Source organism: Strix aluco, chromosome 9 (genome assembly GCF_031877795.1).
Source record: "Strix aluco isolate bStrAlu1 chromosome 9, bStrAlu1.hap1, whole genome shotgun sequence".
NCBI classification, from domain to species: domain Eukaryota; kingdom Metazoa; phylum Chordata; class Aves; order Strigiformes; family Strigidae; genus Strix; species Strix aluco.
In genome coordinates, this window is record NC_133939.1 from 4043582 (window position 1) to 4061747 (window position 18166).

The 18166-nt window shown below is 51.4% G+C and overlaps 1 protein-coding gene across 3 annotated transcripts in view; it reads right to left on the reverse strand.

Annotated features, from left to right (window-relative positions):
- Nucleotides 1–18166, reverse strand: part of EPHB1 (EPH receptor B1) — an 86057-nt gene that overhangs the window by 35947 nt on the left and 31944 nt on the right. The gene's annotated exons all lie outside the window — the stretch shown is intronic.

Consider the following 18166-nt stretch of genomic DNA (forward strand, 5'->3'; position numbering starts at 1 on the left):
TCAATTTTTCAGCCTTCCAATGGAGATTTTCTGATTAGCCCCGTCCTGCTGTCCCCTCGTGCAGCCTGCATGCAGGCTAGGAAGCCCTCCTAGATGCTTTCAGCTGAAAGACACCATCCAGGCAAATAAACACCCACACAAAATTGTGTGCTATAGAAAAATGACATTTAGAGGATGTTGTGATTACCGGGGCAGGCACTCTGGCAGCTGCCGTGGCTTCCTGGGGCGGCTGCCGACCCAGCTCCCGCTCGCCCTCCCGGGCAGGCAGTGCCGAGGGGACCTGTGGCACCGTGTCCCCCGGGGACACACACATGGGGTTGGCAGATCCCAACGCCACCACGGGCTGTAACACAACCAACGGTTTGGGGTTTCAATTCCTTTTATGTGATGATGGCACTAAGGATGCAGGCTGCAGTTTGGGGGAAAAAACAGCAGAATCAGGCACGCTATCACCCACACGCCACCACTCCCTGGCGGGGGCTGCCATCTCCCCATCTTCAAAGGGCTGCCTTTCCACCCTGCTTTCATCTCCCTCGTTATCCTCCCCACAAACATCCAAGCAGGGAGCAGGCACCCATTGCTAGAGGTTTAATTGCATCCCTACTTGACACCCTCCTGTCATGCCTTCCCTCCTGCATCTCTGTTGAGGAGGGGGTTGGGGGGTTGTTTGGGGTTTTTTTTCCCCCCATTTTTAATTTTTAATGATCCAATTCCATTTTATATCAAGCCAAGTGCTTCTCCTGAGCACCTCAGCCCTGGCACAGCCGCAGCAAGCTCAGCAGGCAGCCGGCAATACCAGTGGGTGTCCTGCCGTGCTGCCCTCCATGATGCATACACAAATAAATTCAGAGAGGTTTCTGTATTCGGAGCAATGCCGTGCTCTGGTGAGGAGGGGTGGGAGGGTACCCATCACACACATCCTGCTTTCCTGACCACAACGAGAAGGAAGACGGGGATCAGATCCAGCCCTGAAACACCCCATCAGCCACCAAATCTCCTTTCCTACATCCAGTCCTTGGGGCAGGGTGAGGAGCGTGACCCAGATGGAGAAACAGGGAAGTCCAAGCATCCCCAGCCCCAAAGCACCCTTGGACAGACAGACACATGCTCCTGAGCAATGCCAGAAAACACAGCACCTTGGGGACGGGACACCCCAGCAGAGCCTTGTCTCAGAGAGGGATAAAACCTCATTTTGGTGCAGAATTCACCATTTTTGCAGCAAAATGCACAAATTCTTGCCATTTCGCATCACCCAGAGCTGCTTCCGCCTGAGGGCTGAGCACTTGCCCAACCTAATTACAAACAGCACCCGCCTCAGCGCGTTGCATTTCCGTATTTCAGCACTGTATAGGCAGAAATTCATGAGATAAACATGAGCTTCCCAGCATCTGGGTTTGCATCCTGCAGGCGACGGGCTGCATCCCTCCCCAACACACAGAAAAAAGAGGCCCCAACTCCTCATGATGCAGGCAGTTAATTAAACCAGCCCTTCACCTCTGGAGGAATGGGTTTAGATCCGCCTTGGGACACATGTAAATTAAAGTCAGCGGTGTCTGAGCCCACCCCACCATGGTTTATTCGTAGAGGAAGAGTAAAATTCAGTGTGGTTTTTCCCTTCTCAGGTTTTTTTTTTTTTCTGCTCTTCTGCTCACAGATGAGAAATGAATTGAAGCGGGGTAGTATTTTGAAGGTTCTTGAGGGATAGGTAGCTGCACGAGGCCAATTAGAAGCAACAGGTGGAGGTGCATCCGTGTTTGCCTCTCCCAAAAATCCCATCCCTCATCAACCAAGGATTTGTTCCCCTGGGGTGGACCGAGGTGCTCGCAGACTGAGCCCTGCATGCTTGGCTGCAAGCAAAATGAAGCTGGTGCTCCCCCAGAAGAAGTGTTTCTCCTCCAGGAAGGTGGGTTTGGGAAAATTAAGGGTCTCTGGATGCAGAAGAGCTTCAACACCAACTGTTTAGCTGATAGCATGGCCCTAAACAATGAGTTTAAGCCTAGAGCAGGGCATGGAAGCAGCCGGTTTTGGCTGCCACATGCCCTGCAGTACCCATCTTTCCAACAGGTCCACGCTTGCCCACTTAATCACCACTCTGGGCTTGACTTTCTCTGTTTTTCATGGTTGGGGGGATTTTGAAGGTCTAAAGATGAAATCTGTCCCAGATCCATTTGTTGGATGAGAAAGGGGAGAGCACGCACGCCCTGGGCAGAAGGTGCCGCGGGGCTGCCAGCTTGCCACAGAGCAGGGAAACTCGCTCTGCTCTCCAAGTCAGCGGGGGGAATAAAAACAACACATCTCAAAGTCACTTTTGCAGATCACTTTTCTCCCAATTGGGTTTCGCTCTGCTTTAGTTTCCACTTTGCACCGGGCTGAGGCTGCCCAGTCTCACACCGCAGCTCTCCCACCACTGTTGGCTTCCCTTCCTTTTCATAAATCAGCCAACGATGCCCAACCCTCTGCTCCAGCACTTTTGCACGTGAAATCAGGGGTGAAACGTGGCTGGTGAGCACATGGCACAGCTCATGGAGACCCCCTGGCCCATTGCCACTTCTCGCCGGTGTTTCAGCTCTTCACCCTCGGGAATTAAAGCACAGCTATGGAGAAGAGGAGGGAGGTGCTGCAGGGAAGGACAAGGCTGGCACTGCCTCTCTGAACACCCACTTTCAGTGATCAAATGTTAAATAATTTGATCAAACACCAGACAATTCATCTGCATACAGGTTTACGGTGCAGTGACCAGCAGTCGCGTGGCCACAGTGGTGATTGGCACTGGATGCTCCTCACCATCCTAATGCTGCTCGAGCTTATTTTTCTGAGTCAACAAATGAAGGGGGGATGAAGTTCTCGGCAATGACTTGAGGCTATTTAACCTCCTTATACTCTTCTGTAAAAACATATTTAGCAGCTGCAGCCTGCCACGGGCTCTTTCCTCCGCTGGAGCTGTCAGCTCTGCAAGCAGGACAGGGATGGGTTTGCCATCACTGCCCCAAACCCTCACGGGCAGCAGGGCCAGCAGCTATCTGAATAATAGCCACAAATTAAATGCCATGACACAGCTCTCCCCGGGGATGTGATATAAGGAAAGGGGAGATTGATTTACCAGTAAATAGACAGCACTGTCCAACCCCTTACTCCTGAGCCTCCCTGCCCTGCCCAGCACTAGATGAACATTTACATCTTCGCTGTATGTTAAAACCAGAGCTAAGGGGTGGGAAGGAAGCCAAGAAATTCATCCTACGCCAGCAACGAAAAACAATTTAAGGAGAGAAAGGATGAGTGGGATGGGCACGCTGCCGGGGAGCCGGACGGCACCGGGAGCAGAGCGGCTGGGGGAAGCAGTGGGGCTCCAGCAGCAGGGCAGGAAAGCTGAGGTCTGCCCAGGCAGGGACTGCTCCCACCCAACCTCCAGCACCCCCAGCCCTGCTGCTTTGCCCATTTTTAACAAACAGGGTGGTTTATCACAGCTGGATGCCCTGTCTTAACCTCAGGCACAGCTCTAATCTGGATTGCAGGAAACCCTGGGAACTTGGGGCAGGCTTGGTTTTAATGAGGGCAATATAACTAAGGCTGAGCTTAAGGTGGCTGCTGCTACGAAGGCAAGCAATGCTCATGTGCCGCCCTGGCGATGCTGCTGTGCACCACATTACACCAGTTCTGGTTGACTGGGCCAAACACGAGCTGGAGAGGGGTCCACCAGGACCGGTGCCGCTGGGCAGATGCATTTCCAGCGATGCAATGTCACCTGGAACAAACCTCCTGATGAGTCTGGAGCAAACGACTGGGAGGATCAGGATTCAGGCCAGGACTCACGCCGCAAAAACACAAGTCCCAGAAGATGCTCTCCTCCCACCCCAGGCATTGAGCTCAATACAGGAGTCATGCAGCAAGATTATTTCCCCCATGAACTGCAGCAACGTGAGACTCCAGGAGTCGATGGACACAAACTGGAAGCCACACAGAAGAGCCGATACTTTCATGTACCACTTAACGTCGCGTTCACCCCTCAACGCCTACGTGAGCTATCGAGCCACCTAATGAGCAGGAAAGTGAGCTGCCACAAAAATCCATGGTAGATCTCAGAGAGCAGCTCTTCCCCCAGGTACAGAGGTGCTGGCAGGGGCTGTACTTAGAAGCCCCCTGAAAACGATGCATCTTTGCTTTGCAACTGGCAGATCCACCCTGGGGATTTTGGGAACCACCGATGTCACTCCAGCCCCTCTTCCAACCAGGAAATCGGGGCAGCATCACCCCTGAGCTCTCCGAAGCACAAACCCCTCCTAGCTGGGAAGCAAACATCTCCTGTTCCTAATAGGAACTAATTAAGCACCTTTTCCTCCTTTGCCAGCTCACGCCACACAGTATCCCCTCAATCTAGAGAACATCAAGTGCTTATTAATTATGTCTGAAGTGGTTCCTTGTTAGTGCTGACGCCGCGAAGGATGAGTCACCCCGGGATGGGGTTGGGGGAGAGCTTCAGCTGCGGGGCCAGGTTCACACTGCCAGCGCGGGGATGCCAGCACAGGCGGGGACACATGGACACACGGCTGCCTTATGTCCGTGTCATGGCACTGGAGAACATCGTGCCTTGGGTTGCACTGGGGTGGTGGGATGCCCTGTCACCACGTAGGACCCCCCATCCTGGTAGAGATGGGCCTCAAGGGCTGCATTTTCTGTCAGACTGCTTGAGGACCATGCCCAGGGATGGATTTGGCAAGGGAGGATGGATTCAGCAAGGGGAGGACGTTCCAACCAAAGCGCAACTGCTCTCCCACATCCCTCATCCACCCCAAGAGCCCCATGCATGGAATTAATTAGAAAAGTAATTAAGAGAGCTCCCCTATGAATATTTATAACAGAATGAGCTATAATTACTATTCCTTGGAGGAAAGGCGCCTTCTTACCCAGCCACGGAGAGGAGAGGAGAGGAGAGGAGAGGAGAGGAGAGGAGAGGAGAGGAGAGGAGAGGAGAGGAGAGGAGAGGAGAGGAGAGGAGAGGAGAGGAGAGGAGAGGAGAGGAGAGGAGAGGAGAGGAGAGGAGAGGAGAGGAGAGGAGAGGAGAGGAGAGGAGAGGAGAGGAGAGGAGAGGAGAGGAGAGGAGAGGAGAGGAGAGGAGAGGAGAGGAGAGGAGAGGAGAGGAGAGGAGAGGAGAGGAGAGGAGAGGAGAGGAGAGGAGAAAGGAAACACAGCACCGACCAGGGGACCAGAGGCACCATCTGCTCCTGCCTTCACATCTACTTGCCTGCACATGGCACTGGCCCCTGGTAAACTGCCTCCATCAACCCACACAGGCATGAGCAAAGCACTCCCTTTCCACCCCTGGGGGTGGCATTTTTGGCAGCAAGTCATATTTCCCATAGTCGGGTGCAATTTAATATTATTTCTATGTACGAGTATCACATATATATTTTGTACAATTTCTCCGTCTTTTAATAACACCTTCTTTCCCACCCGAAGCAGTTAAATGGTGGCTGCTGCCATTGACTTGTGTGAGTGGCTCTTACCAGCCCTAATCTCCTGGAGCCAGAAAACACCTAAAGAGCCATTTCTGAAAGTTTTACCTCTCTCTCTTCCACTTATTTATTTTTCCACATCCATGCTCCCACTCTCCACACTATTCTTAAACTCTTCCCTGCCCCGATTGCTCAGTTCCAAGTACCCTTTTCCCACCTCACTACCTTCATCCCAACTTTCCAACACCCCCAATATAACAGCATGGGAAAGCATAGGGGACCATAGAAATTACAACTTTCCTTCCCAATTTCCCTCTCTCTGCACACAGGTGAGCTTAAAAACTAGTTAGCAGGAGAGCCGGTCCCTGGAGCATCCCAAACCCTTGGCAGCTGAGCCCAGCTGCCACCGGGTGCTGCAATGGCCGACAGCATTTGCTACAAAAGAAATATCTTGGAAAAAAATGTTTTCTCATGTGTGTTGGGTTTTTGCGTGGCGGGGTTTTAGTAGCAGGGGAGGGGGCTACAGCAGTGGCCCCTGTGAGAAGCTTCTCGAAGCTCCCCCGGCTCCAAGTCGCACCCACCTCTGGCCAATGCCGAGACAATCAGCAACGGTGGCTGCACCTCTGTGATAATGTATTTAAGAAGGGGAAATTGAGAGGTGGAGGAGTTGTGAGGGAGATACCTCTGCATCGAGGTCAGTGGATGGAAGGAGGAGGAGGCGGGGGGAGGTATGCCAGAGCAGAGACCCCCCTGCAGCCCGTGGTGAGAGGACAGGCTGTGCCCTGCACCCGTGGAGGTCACCGGGGGAGCAGATGCCGACCTGCAGCCCGTGGGGGACCCCACACCAGAGCAGGGGGCTGTGACCAAAGAAGGCCGGGAGGACTCTGAGGGCAGCCCCTGCTGGAGCAGTCTGGTGCTGGGAGGGACCCACACTGGAGCAGTGCAGGCAGAGCTGCAGCCCCTGGGAAAGACTCACGTCAGAGGAAGTTCGTGGAGGAAGGACTGTCTCCTGTGAGGGGGACCCCACACTGGAGCAGAAGAAGAGTGTGGGGAGTCCTGCCCCTGAGGAGGAAGGAGAAGCAGAAACAAGGAGTGGTGAACTGACCGCAACCCCCATCCCCTGCCCCTCTGTGTCGCTGGCGGGGAGGAGGGAGAGAAATCGGGAGCAAAGCTGAGCCCGGGAAGAAAGGAGGGGTGGGGGGAAGGTGTTTTTAAGATGTGGCTGTATTTCTCACTGTCCTACTCTGTTTGATTGGTAAATTAAGTGGTGGTGGTGTTCAAATTAAACTGATGTTCTTTTTTCTTCCCTGATCGAGTCTGTCTTTTGCCCATGACCATAACTGGTGGGCCATCCCTCCCTATCTTTATCTTGATTCCCAAGCCTTTTGTTTTATTTCCTCCTTCCCATCCCTGAGGAGGAAGGAGTGAGTGAGCAGTTGCTGGTGCTCAGTTGCCCTCTGGGCTTAAATTGCGACATCATGGCACTGGGGCTTCACTACCAGACAGAAATAGGAAGAGAGGAAAGATGAAAAGGCAAAAGTAACAGATGAGCTCCTCAGGCAGCACATTGCTGCAGTGCTGGGGCAGAGGAGAGGGGACAGTGAGGAAGACAAAACAGCTGGATCCCCTTCCATGGCCCTCACCCTTTGAGGTTCTCCTGCAGCATTGTACCCACCAATGGAAAATTTGGCCAGGGCCAAATTTCCACCCTCTTCTTCCTTCATGAGGCTGGCTTGCAAAAAATGCTTGGTCCCAACGGCAGAGCCCAGCTTGCAGATCAAGAGCAAAGGGAGGAGGTGGAGATGATGTTCATCTCACAGTGGGAGTGCTGGTGTTTTGGAGACCCCACATACTGCAGCCACAGCGGCAGCCACTGGAGTCAAGCAGCACAAACCAACCGAGACCCCAACCTGCAAGGAGTTCAAAGGAGGATTCAAAGCAGACAACAGCTTACAATAACGCAACGCTACTTGGCTCCAATATAACTACCATAAGGTCATTGTTGGTTGTCAGCATTGCTGGACAGAGCAAGGAGCAGCTCAAAGGGGTTTCCAGGCTGAAGCACAAGGCTGGAAAGCTACAGTACCTCATCCTCTGCAGCTCACTGACAAGCAAATTGGAGCTGGAGCAGGCGGCGTTCCAACAGCTCAATGTCCAAGTGGAAACCAGTAGTGAGTGGTGCCCCTCAGGGGTCCGTACTGGAACCAGTACTATTCAATATCTTCATCGACAACATAATAAGATTGAGTGCTTCCTCAGCAAGTTTGCAGATGACACCAAGCTGAGTGGTGCAGTTGATTCACTAGAGGTGATGCCATCCAGAGGGACCTCAACAGGCTTGAACAGTGCGCCTATGTGAACCCTGAAGTTCAACAAGGCCAAGTGCAAGGTCTTGCACATGGGTCGATGCCACCCCCAGTATCAGTACAGACTGGGGGATGAATGGATTGAGAGCAGTCCTGTGGAGAAGGACTTGGTGGACAAAGTGGACATGAGCTGGCAATATGCGCTTGCAGCCCAGAAAGCCAACCGTATCCTGGGCTGCCTCACAAGAAACATGGCCAGCAGGTTGAGGGAGGGGATTCTGCCCTGTACTCTGCTCTCATGAGACCCCACCTGGAGTACTGCCTCCAGCTCTGGGGTCCTCAGTACAAGACAGACATGGACCTGTTGGAGTGGGTCCAGAGGAGGGCCATGAAAACGGTCAGAGGGCTGGAAGACCTCTGCTATGGAGAAAGCTGAGAGAGTTGGGGTTATTCAGCCTGGAGAAGAGAAGGCTGCAGGGAGACCTTATTGTGGCCTTTCAATATATAAAGGGGGCTTGTAAGAAAGGTGGAGAGAGACTTTTTACCAAGGCCTGTAGTGACAGGACAAGGGGAATGGTTTTAAACTGGAAAAGGGTAGGTTTAGGTTGGACATAAGGAAGAACTTTTTTCATGATGAGGATGGTGAGAGACTGGAACAGGTTGTCCAGAGAAGTTGTGAGTGGCCCATCACTGGAAGTGCTCAAGATCAAGTTGTTTAGGGCTTTGAGCAACCTGACCTAGTGAAAGATGTCCCTGCCCGCATCAGGGGGGTTGGACAGGATGAGCTTTGAAGGTCCCTTTCAGCCAAACCATTCCATGATTCTATGATTCCTGCACTGGCTCATCCCCATGCCGCAGCAGGCAGGCAGGCAACCTGCTCAAAAGCTCCTAGTTAGGGAAAGGACCTTCTGCAAATGGCATGAACTCACTGGCACTGTGCCACCACAGGAGAGGTGCCCAAAGCTGAAGGGTGGGACAACACCCACTAACCCCACCTCTGAGCACAGCCAGCTTCTCCCTGCCGAAATCCCCACCCGTGTCCCATGCTGGTGGTAGCAACAAGCGGGTAAAAAAAAGCAGTCTCCTCCATCCTTAACATCTGTTACACATAAGTCAAAGCCACCCGAGACTGCAGGGATTTACAGTACGTAGGCAGCTCTGGAAGCTTTTCTTAGCTGTGAAACATAATTTGCACCTTGGGCTCTCTAAGAATAAGTTGTCTTAAATAATAATACATGATTAAGAGCTCACAAGCTGATTGAATGTGGAGGCAGGAGGTCTGTGATAGCTCCAGGTCTCACCCTGTCACCCTCATCGCAGCACTGCTGTCTCGCTGCGAGCGCTGGCCCCGCTCACCCGGCACGCTGAAACAGATACCTGTGGCAGAACCAGGAGATTTGGGTTTAGCCAGAAGATGACAGCCCCCAGCAGCACCCAGCCAGCCAGAGAACCTTTTTGCCATGCCCAGAACCATTTCAAGCCTTCAAATCCCACATTTCGCAACAGCACAAAACCCACAAGCATCAAAGTAATCCCTGCTCCCAAGGAGGGCAACCGGCTCCCTCTGCGCCACGGAGGGGACACACATGCTGGCGTGCATCAGCCCATCCCAAAGCTATGCCCAGGGCAAGTTTATCAAGTGATTGGGTTTAGGCGCCTCAGTGACATCCCACCTGGATGCAGGTAAGTACTATAATATAGTAAAAAATTAAAAATAAAAAAATCAGATCAAAATAAGTCGATATCAAGTCTCACCTTACAGGCAATTCACCCTCCTGGCTGCAGACCCAGCAGAGGAAAGCCGGTCAAGCTAGGGCAGAAATTCAATTCCAAATTCCCCTTGTATATTCCCCAAGATACCTCTGCTTTTACAGATGAGTTTTAGACAGCAAAGCCCAGAAACCAGACCTGAGGTTGGCGCTCTCTGCCTCTGGCATGGCACACAGCCCTGTGCCCTGGACTTCACAACTCTCACCCAAAAAAAGCAAGGAGATGGCAAAACTCTGCCCGCACCAACCCAAGCATCGTCCCTGAGAGGCCCCAGGGAGGGAAGAGATGAGACAAGATGAGGATGGCATTAGCCCAGGCATTGCTCCCTGCTCAGGGGGATGCTGCTGCCCGGAGGTCAGTGATGACTGTGCAGGATGCAGCCACACCAAGAGCACCAAGGTGACCAGCTCACAGCTCTCTCCTTCCTAAAAGTCATTTTCATACAATAAATATCATACAAGCAGATGACTCCTGGGCTTAACACAAAAAAGAAGCGATGCGGTTCCACCCCATGCTATTAATTACATTTTCTTGGTTGCTGCTTGCTGGGCGAGGCTCCCCTGGGAGCTCAGGGTGGGGGAACATCCATTCCCTCCTCGTGTGGGTTTGCACATCTTAATTTCAGGCACCCACAACTGAATATTTAGTCTGGTTTGATGCTCCGATAGACAAGGCGTGGATCATTTCTTGGCCGTGAGTCTGCTGCACTGGCTGAAGACGAATGGATTTTCCCATGGCTCCTCAGCCCTCCTCCAAAGCCTTGCTTAAGTGCGCGAGCGATGCTTTGATTTAATCACCGTGCTCCTGCTCTTGACGCATCCTCTGAGATACAAGACACCGGGCGTGACAAATGACCACTTTTAACACACTCAGAGCTAACACCCATGGCACTGCTTCATTTGTCACCATCCGGGTGCAGAACGACTCAGGTAGCAGACGCAGCGGTTTGGAGAGGGTAGAAAATTAAAACCTCAGTTACCTGCGCTGATTAGTTTTCTTTTTCGCTCACCCTGGTGGGCTCCATCCTTCCTCTGCACATACCTGCAGTGTCCCAGGCCCCGGCTGGCAAGTCCAACCCACGCAAAACTCCTCTAACAGCCAGGGAAAAGCAAGGCGAGGTGCAGCAGCGTGACTCGCTCCACCTAGTCCATGGCTTTTTCACAGCTTGCGTTTATGCGATGGGTCTTTCACTTAATTAAAAAAAAAAAAAAATAATCAGCGAAGTCCTATTTCCCAAAGCAGAGGTTGCAAGAGACCTGCAAAGCCTGACTGCAGCCTCAGGGCACAGCTCCCAAACGATGCCCTGCACAGGGGAGTGCTGATGAGTTATCTCATGACTTGGGGGAAAAAAAAGTACATTTTATTATTATTACTAGCCAGCTGGGGTAAAAAAAATCCTTTAAAAATATTATTATTATTATTATTATTATTATTATTATTATTATTATTATCAGCCAGCTGGGGTAAAAGACCACTTTTTAAAATTTTAATTATTATTACTAGCTAGCTGGGAGAGATGCTGGCTCTCAAAGAGCTTGCCTTGGGCTGTGTGGTGTGGTGCAGCCCTGAACATGGGCAAGATCCCCATCCCTTGCAAGCAAACAGCAGCAAAATGGCACCAAGCAGAAGCCATTCCCAAAAGAGTTCTCTCATGACTTTATAAAAAAAAAAAAAAAAAAAAAAAAAAACTAAAAAGGAAAAAGGTAGAGAAAGGCTTTAAAACTCTCCAGGCTGAGTCACTGCATTTGCCAGGTGCTGGCCGTTTGCAAACAAGGGTGGGAACAATGCGGGTGCCGGACGTGGGCTGAATCCTGCGCTTCCTCACGGCTCTCCCATTGTCCAGGAGAACAATCCCCGCTCCGGCCGGAGAGCGAAGGGCCTTCGACATGCTGGGGTGAGAGCCGGGTCTCCTGGGCTGGTGTAAGCGGATGATATTGGGAAAGCTGGGTGGGTTTTGCAGTCCCGCCACCACAGGGATGCTCATGGATCCATGCCCGCAGCAGCCCCTGCAAGCACACACAGAGCTTTGTACCCTGATATGCCCAAAAAAAGATGAGTTTCCCCAAGCATTTCCACTACTGCAGAAAGTTTCCTAGGTGGACCGTTAACAAGCCACAGGCTCGGAAGCAGATTTATGTCCCCATTTGTAAACAGGCTTATGAAAAGACCCGGGGAGGTGGGGGGCGGAGATGAGGAAATCAAGGGGGGATTTTTCTTCCTCTTTTACAACTGGAATCAATATTACACTCAAAAGTTCTCATTATGGGGAGGGGAAATATCTAAACGGGCCATAGTACAATTTGAGGAGGAAAAAAAAAATTATATGCAGAAAAATAAAGCCACACCTCACAGCTCAGGGCCCATTCCCTAATCCCTCCGAGGCCATGTCTGGCTAGGGCAGTCCAGCCCTTGATGCTTGCCTGGCCTCCACTCACACCTTCCCTGGGATATTTTCCAGGTTTCTCCTTCATTTCTCCTTTGGAGGGGTCTGGACTGCAGGGATGACCCAGACCCCGCTCAGAATTTGGGGACAGAGCCAGAGTGCAGTGGCTGCGGTGCCCAAGTGTCCCCGCTAGCAGCAGCCAGGACACATGGTCCTTCCCCATCCCTGGGAAAGAAAAGGGCCTGAATCCACCAGAAGAACATTTTGGTTAATAATGTCTAATTAAGACTTCCATTAAAACCCATCACACTCATTAGAAAAAAAATTTAACAAGGTTTTCCTGGACATTTTCCTTGTGAAATTATTACGGGGGTTAATGGATGCCTTCATTAAGGCATAATTTAAGAAAAATCACACTTTTTTTTTTTTTTTTTCTTTTTTTGTTGGAGGCCCGGCGATTTAAATGCTTCTCCTGCGCAACACGGCCGTGGTAAAACTGGGCTGCCTGTTCCACCCAGCGGTGGAAGCGGGGAGATCGCTGCCAGGCAAAGCCCCTGCAACAAAGGGAGCATCCCTCCATCCATCCCTCCCGCATCAACGCCCGGATTCGGGAAGAGCTGGGAGAGCTGCTGCTTCCCAGCGCTGCGCAGCCTTGGAGAGAGCAGCTTGGGCTGACTAAGGATGGGAGAGCAGGCAGGAAACTTGATATTGTGCAAAAAAAACAAAACCAAAAACAAACAAACAAAAAAAAACCCCAACAACCACACAAAAAAAACACGAGGAAAAGGCCCATTTTGAGCAGTCGGAGGTCTGTGGCTCAGCTAAACGCAGAAGAAAACACCCCTTGGACACCTCCGCTGCTGCTAGGAGTGGAAGGTGCCCTGGTTGTGCAGATGCTCTCATTTTGGTCTAAAAGCAGCTTTTTTTCATGGTTAGTGTCTACCAGGCACCCAAGCCTCATGGGATCAGAGGCGCAGCAATGCACAGGAGAAGGAAACCAGCCACCCCGCCTTGGGATGCTAAACAGCAGAAAAGCTGGAAATCATACTTCCAAACCTGCAGAGAAACATTCATTCTCCCCACAAAGCCACCTAAAGCATCATGAGCATCAGCTGCAGCCGCAGAGATCCCCCCCCGTACCCAAGCTGCCTGTCAGTGCATCAACCGCGTGTCCACGGGTGCAGACCGAGACAGAAAGGTTTTGAAACAAACTGGTTGACCTCGTACTGGTCCCCAGGAAAGACCTCAGGGAAGCACTGATGGTTTTTAAGTTCAATTATTTAAGATTGCAGGTGGGGGTCTCTGCGGGCGGCCCAGCCCTTGATGTGCTTACCTCACTCCAGGACGCTGCCAGCCCCATTAGGCACCCTGCCCTGGGACTGGGACAGGGCGAGGTGCCATAGCATCCCGGGGGACACCAGAGCACCCTCCACCTGCCACCCTCACCACCAACTGGTGCAACACCCAGACACCAAACCAGGGATAGGGAGAGGAATGCATTTCCCAGTGTGCTGGGAAGCCACAGCTCTGCTAAACCAAATCCAAGGGCAGGCAGGAGAGATGGGGAGGGAAAGTACCTTCTTTTTCCCTCTGATTTTCCTCTCTTGTTTTAGAGGAGAAAGCATTCAAAAAGGGATCACTCGTGGGTCAGGCAAGCTGGAATACGATGCCAGAGAGGAAGAGGCAAGGAGGTGAGAGGCAGCAGAGTTGGCAGAGTCTGGGAAAGATGCTTCCGAGACATGGGGAAGTACATAGGCCAGCAGCATGGAGGAAAAAAAGAAAAATGAAACCACCCTAAAAAGCAAAAAAGGGCCTTTCTGCAGCCCCTGTGGTGCTTGGCGTACTCACCCTGACCTAGGCATCAGGCTGGCTGGGCAGAGAGCTGCAGCACCCTGGGATGGGTACACCCCAAGGCACAGGGGCGCAGGACTCCGTGTCCCCGCAACACGGCGAGGCAACCCACGGCCTCCCTTGCTGCTGTTCCCCATGGGACAAAACCATCACCTTCCTCACCCGAGAAAACCTCTCCTGGGTGCCCCAACACAGTACAGGGGCACCAGGCCAGACCATGGCACGGGGAAAAGGCAGGCAAAGGCACAGCCAGAAAGACCAAAAAGACCCACAGCACAAGCAACAATCTGACTGGGAAAACTTGATGTTTCCATTGTTTTAAGTGTTAGCAAATTATTCTACTACTAATTACAAAATGTTCATAATTATTATTTTTTTGAAAAATCACTTTATAAATCCCATGTTCTGCTATTGTTTTCAGCCTTCTGTGATGGATTAATAGAGGAAATCAATAATTATTACGAGGGCTGCTCAGCAGGAGGGGAGGCTAATAGCGGGACCGGCACAGGGCTGCTCGCTCCTTGACATTCAACTGGTGGGATGTGTCCCCCCTATTACCCCTTTCCCAAATCCTGCCCTCCACACACAAGGCACGAGGGAAGAACAAACAGAGAAAGGAACCAAAGGGATGAAGACAACAAAAATAAACCCACACACGGCTTTGGCAAAGGCTCGGCACAGCCTGGCACATCAGTCAGCAACTGAAGAAGGGCTGGGGGACCCAGACGCCGATGGGGCAGGGGACTGGCTGCCTTGTGGAAAGCTGGGGATGCCCAAGAGCAAGGATGCTCGAGGAGCAGCCTCTGCGCCGAAGGCATCACAGCCCAGCTTTGTTCTTATCTTGAGGTTGGGTATTTTTGTAATTTTGCCACCCCCGCTAGCTCAGATTTCCAGCTGTTGTCAGCAAGCAGTTTGGTTCATCATCCCAAGACGTGGCAGCTTGGAGAATCCCGACCACGCTACGACAGGAATCTGCCAGGAGGGGTAAATCAAAAGTGAGACAAGCCTGGGAAGCAGAAGGACTGCTCTCTTACCCCTTCTCCTTGGATTTATAAATACAAAGTAAAAATTAAGCACAAAGCTGACTTAGATCCAGACTTTTTACTTTGACAGCTTCTCCACCAACTGAGTTATCACCTGGTACTGGGAAGGTGAGAGAGAAAGTCAGCGTGATTCCAGCAGACAAAAATACAGTGCCCCATCCTCAAAGTCAAAAGGGATAAAAGCTGAGACACCCACAACTGCCATCATTCTAGTGAGGGGTTACCTTGCCATCATTAGGTTTCAGAGTCAAACACCAGCAGAGAAAGGGTTTAACAATCTTCCTCAAGAACAAGCAAAATCCACTCAGCATGCTCATCCAAGGTCTTGAACAATTTCCCCAGCCTCCCAGCGATCCGCGCTCCCGCTTTTCCTCCCACCTCCTCCCCAGCACGATGATGCATTGCACCTTGACCACGCAAGGAAGCCATAAAGCAAGGCTGAGGGACAGGGCAGAGCAAGACGAATGGATTTAATATCAACCCGAACAGAGCGTGGGCTATTGCACCAAATGAATTATTCATTTTGGATTCAATAACAGCCTCCATTTCGCATTGACCCACAGCTCTCACGGGCACGAGGTGCTGAAGAGGATGGGGTAGGCAGTTCCACCAGGTTTTCAGGTACGGCATGCCATCACCCAGCTGAGAGCAACGCAGCTTCGCACCAGCCAGGAGGTCTGTGCCAAACCCAAACCAGCCCAGGATGGAAAGAAATAACGGGGCAGATCAATAAAGAAAATCTCCCTCCCTCCCACCCCCATATTAGCATTGTGGTGATAATGATCCCCCATCACTCTGACCCTAAAACATAACGCTAATCTCTTCGGGACTTGAAATACCCCCAGTGAAGATTGTGCTCTGCCTGTGCCTTTCGCGAGTGGCTAAGTGCTGATAAAAGCTGGTATTAATGAATCCCTCAGCGCCCCGAGCTCTGCTGTCAGCACGAAACTGCTCCGGTCTAATAGCCCCATGATAGGCACAGCCTCTATCCCAGGGGGTGGGAGGGATGAGAGAGGGCTGGGGGAGCTAAACAATTCAACCCTATTTTTGTTCCACCGCTGAAGAATTAAGCCCATTTTCTCAGCCTTAAAATACTGAGGGATTTTTTTTTTTTATTATGTTTTTTTTCCTTGGTGACAGTTCCCCCAGGCTTGTTAAGTAGCTCATCTCAGGTTGATGAAGGCTTTGAGCAGATGTCAGGAGCGTGTGCCTCCCAGGAGCCAGGGTGTGATCCTGGCAGCATCCCTGCAAGGCAAACCCAGCGGGTGAACAAGGCAGGGGAATAGAACCCCTTCAAGAGCATGGAGCCAAATAGAAAACCGATAAATTATTATTTCTAAACCTTGTGATGCGTTGTCTTCTGCCCGCTCACCTTTGGGAAGGGCAGCACTGGGCTCAGGTCTCCCCTTGTGGTCTCCAAGGTCCATGGGGATACAAGGAGGAGCTTCAGAGCCATGTCAGCTACCAACAAGCCAGAGTCCAACCCAAGGTCAGATTTTTACTCAAATACAGTTGATTTTCCAACAGTCGTAATGTAAGCCCTGGCTCAGGCTTTTAGGGCTGGTTTTAGTGAACTTCTAGGAGGGCCTGGCAGGTTTATGGGTTTTGTGTTCCTCAGCAGCATTGAGCAGGACCTACAAACATGCAGATCCCGCTCACCATCCCAGCCTTTCGTCTGTCTCCCTGACACGGGAACTGAGAAATACCCTTAAAGGATTGGGAGAAGGGAGTTATTGGAGCTCTGCTCTGGAGACAGCATTGTACCAGCACCTAACAGCGCCCATGGGATCATCAAAAAAGTATGGTCCCATCACCACACATGGGCTTCGTGCCATTTAACCACCTGCTTGGTCTGCGCCCACAGCGTACTTCGGTGCTTTTCAGGATCCCAAATGCTGCTGGCCGACCCATGAGGACATTTCTACCCCGTTCAACCTGTCAGGATCCTGAATTTTCCCCTCAAGAAGCCTGAATGCAAAGCATGCTCCCCACGCAAAGGCAAAACACTGGCCTGGAGCTCGGCAGAGCCCACACTTGGGCAGCACGAGGGGTTTCCCCTTTGGCATCAGCACTGCCATCAGGAGTGGGAGCACAGCTGGAGACAGATGCTGTGGCACAGAAAACTCAGCAAAAGCCCAGTTCACGGGGGTCTGCTTGGTGCAGCTTCAACAGCATGAAAATGTCATGACCATTCTGGGGTTTGCGCAAGAAAAGGAAATAAAAAACACCATGGACATGAGTCTAATGCTCACCCTGAGCAGGTCTGCTTCCATGCCTCTCATGTCTTGCTGTCCTCCATCCTCTGCCCTGATCCAAACTACAAGCACTGGGTAGGTGCAGCACGCTCCTCCCAGGGGTTTAGAGGCACTCAAGACCTCAGCCTCCTCCACCTCCCCAGATGGTGGTGGATAGAAAGGTCAACACCACCAAAACCTGCAGCAGTTTTACATTATCATTGTTTTCCTACATTTCTGTCAAAATGACATTATTTCCCAATTCCAGTCTTCAGCTAAAATTAGTATTTATTTTTGCATGATGAGAAAATGTCATTTTGCCATAAAACCATGTGTGCTCTTTGTTTGTTTATTCAATAGCAGAGGAACATCTTGCCAGAAACGCTCCGGTTTGCAAAGAGCCCCCCCTCCAATGGAGCGCTTCAACTCCTCAAAGGAACAGACCATCTCCTGGTGGGAACAAAACCACGCTCAGTGTCACCCGCGAAACTCAAAGGAACCCACTGGCGACGCTGCTCAATGTGAAAGCAAGGCATGAGCGCACAGACTCTGGTGGTTTCCCAGTTTTTGGAGTCCTGGCACGGGAAGGCATCGCTGTCCCCACCTTGGCCAAGCAGGAAGGTGGATTTTCACAGTGAAAAACTACACAAGCTCCCAGGTTTAAAGCAAACAAACAAACAAGTTTCTCCATAGCTTGAATCCTAGCTTTGCCGTTTTCATACACCCAGAGTTACAGGTGGAGAAGAAATACCGTGGTGGCCATTCCAAGGAGCATCACAGCCAAGCCTGGCGCTACATGTGCTGCCACCTGCATCAAAAGAGGTCCAAGTCAGACCTCCTCCTGTCACCCCTTTCCCCAAAACCAGCCCTAAAGCACTGTGACACCTGCCTTTGTCCTTCTCCTTCTTCCCAACCCTTCCTTGACCTGGTGGTGCCCACCTTCTAGAAGCTATTTGGAAAGTGCTGACAAAACAGGGTTAGCTTCTCATGCAGAAAGCTCTTTCCTCTTCCCTCCTTCCAAGCAGCATACAAAAACAACACCTTAATTTAAGAGAGGAGAAGAAAAGCCCAGCAAGTAAAGCCAATAGAAAAGAAAAATATGCTCCGTTATTTGGGAAATATTCACCAG